This window comes from Culex quinquefasciatus, chromosome 1, assembly GCF_015732765.1.
Source record: "Culex quinquefasciatus strain JHB chromosome 1, VPISU_Cqui_1.0_pri_paternal, whole genome shotgun sequence".
NCBI classification, from domain to species: domain Eukaryota; kingdom Metazoa; phylum Arthropoda; class Insecta; order Diptera; family Culicidae; genus Culex; species Culex quinquefasciatus.
Genome location: NC_051861.1, coordinates 62,685,650 through 62,688,504, shown reverse-complemented (window position 1 = coordinate 62,688,504; position 2,855 = coordinate 62,685,650). Strand labels below are relative to the sequence as shown.

At 47.3% G+C, this 2,855-nt stretch overlaps 1 pseudogene; it reads right to left on the bottom strand.

Moving 5' to 3' along the window:
- Window positions 1-455: 455 nt before the first annotated feature.
- LOC6052495 lies at window positions 456-2,652 on the bottom strand (annotated as a pseudogene).
- Between the last annotated feature and the right edge of the window lie 203 nt (window positions 2,653-2,855).

Below are 2,855 nucleotides of genomic sequence, written 5' to 3'. Positions count from 1 at the left end.
GCTGGGCAAAACCGACTTCCTCCAACCCGGAATCTTCGCCCTGAGAGGCTAGAAAGTTCTTGGAGACGCTATCTAGACCTCGACGTACTACACCTACTTTAAAAACCTCAACACGGCCAAGATCTTTGCCCCTAGCTTTTCCCTTAACTGCCAACTTGGCATTCCCAATCCCAGCGATAACGTCATCAAATGAAAATTTGTCCCCGAACCAGTTTTACCGACAAAGAGTACGACCTCCCCTGGCACCGATATGGGCGAGCTGTACGCGGGTGCAAAAACTGGAACTGGCAACGAGGAATACGATCAACCTTCCGCTCAGATTGTCAGCAAGCAGGGACAGGGCATGCGCATCTTTGAAGTTACCAGCGGAGTTCAGCACAGTTTGTTCCATGTGTAGAAGGACTCTCACAAAAGAGGGCCCGGAACCAAAACCCGCCGAAACAAAAACGCGGATACTTTGTATCATGTACTTGAGGGTTTATTTATGAAAGTTATTACAATAATTCACATAGTTCTTCTTGACAACTCCTCGTCCTTCTGGATGGTTTTCTTCAGCTCCAGAATGGCCTTTTTCAGCAGCTCCTTCTCGTAGGCGTTCTCCTTGGGCTGACCAATTTTCTTCTCGAGATTGTGTTACCCAGCAGCAGCGGCATGGAGAAGTAAATGTCCTCGAAAATATCCGAGCGTACGTACGCACACTCGATCACGTTCTTTTCGTCATTCATGGCACGGTCCAGGGCGAGGGCAAAACGGGCCTGGCGTAGGCCATCGAGAACGTGGCCGAACCGGCATCGGCCTCCTGAATGTGTTCCGTCAGGGCGGCAATCTTATCCTGGGGAAGCTCTGGGATGCACTGGGATGATAGTGTCGCCGGAATGATCACTAGTAAATCCCGCTCTTTCACCAAACAAATATTGCTGCACAGCTGATTGACTTCTTCGCAGGCTGCTACCTTGATTGCAAAGCAAAACAAAAATAAACAAGATGCGCGCGTAAATCAGCACAAAACGAAATCGAAAAAGTCAGCGCTGCCAGGTCGATCTGTCATACGAGGGGCTAGCCGATGCGGTTCACCGTGGTACCCGCGGTTCACAGCTTATGAGTCATACTTTTTTGAAAATTTTGTTCGGAGTGTTTAGTCTTTAATTAGTCTATGATCCGAAGCTGGACGCACTCAACTAGATGTGTAGTAGCAGAAGGGTGGTAACTGCAAGCTGGACGTTCCCGAGCCACTGGTCTAAATGAACCCATAAGAAGAAATCCCTCAACCATAGACTAATAAAAGACTACACAGTAGGATCTGAACCATGACTCTACCTTTTTATGACCCCTCGACACGGCTGGTTCACTGTCAAAAAATGACAGATCGAAATGTCATCAACTGGCAGCTCTGACTTTTACATGACATTTCGCGGACGTTTATTGTTTGTGTTTTTGTTTTGATTAAAACAGAACAAGTTCCGGATGAGGACGGTGATTGCTAGGATGAACCATCGTCCGGAGGGGATCCCAAGTGAGATTCACATTCCGCGTGTCTGCTGAAAGGTGGAAGCGCCTACGCTTGAAGACCATTCCGGGGTTCAAACGGACACAAGGGCCTCACAATCGAGAGCAAAAGCAAGTTCCGATCGAGATCATTTCTGACTGTTAATCATCACCCTCTCCGAAAACGACCACGTAAACACCGTCGGGTTTGCCAAGCGGGCCGCCTCCGTTTGATATCGCCGGGGAAAAACCGGCCTCTTCCAACTCGAAATCGTCACCCTGAAAGGCAAGAAAGCCCTTGCAGACGCCATCGACGTACTGCACAAACTTCAAAAACCTCCACACGGCCAAATTCTTTGCCCTGAACTTGGCATTCTGAATTCCAGCAATAACGTCGCAGATACTTTTTATCATGCACTTGAATATTTATTTTCAATAAATTTGTTACAAATATTTTCAACTAAACCTATTTTGTTCATGTCTAACTCCTCGACCTTCTGGATGTTTTTCATCAGCTTCGGAATGGCCTTCTTCAGCAGCTCCTGTTCGTAGTCGTTCACCTTGACAGACCAAGGTTCTTCTCGAGACTGTTCTTTGGGCCAGGGTGAGAGCAGATTGGGCTCCGGCACCGGCCCTGGATTTGAGGACCACTTGAATGCGTTCCGTCAAGGCGGCAATCTTGTTCTTGGGAAGTTCTGGAATGCACTGGGATGATGGTCTCGCCGGAGTGACCTCCGATGACCGGAATGTTGACCCGTCGAAGTCAACACCCTCACCGATTAACGTGTTGGCACGGATAATTTCCAGCGTGGATATGCCAAACATGCACCTAGTGTCCAAAACTCCGACCTTCAGTAGAGTGTCGCAGGCAATCGGGAACACCGAGTTGACCGGATTTGAGATGATTCCAATCATCCGGCGGTGAGGTCGTGGGCGATCTGTTGAACAGATTTATTTGCTGCCTGCTGCCTTGATTGCCAAACAAAACAAAAACAAACAAGATGCGCGCGTAAATCACCACAAAACGGATTCGAAAAAGCCAGCGCTGCCAGGTTGAGTTGTCATACAAGGGGCGAGCCGATGCGGTTCAACGTAGTACCCGCGGTTCACAGCTTATGAGTCATACTTTTTGGAAAATTTAGTTCGGAGTGTTTAGTCTTTAATTAGTCTATGCCTCAACCCTGCTAGGATGTTGTACGAGGATTTGAATAAAATTACGGAGTTTTTTTTTTTTTTGCTTGGACTTCAGTGGAAGATTTATTCATGTTACAACTTTACCGCACTAAAATTAACAATCGTTACATGCTTACTGTAACAGATGTGTGTATTCATTGAAACTTCATTTTAAACTCGATGCCTTAAACTGACCC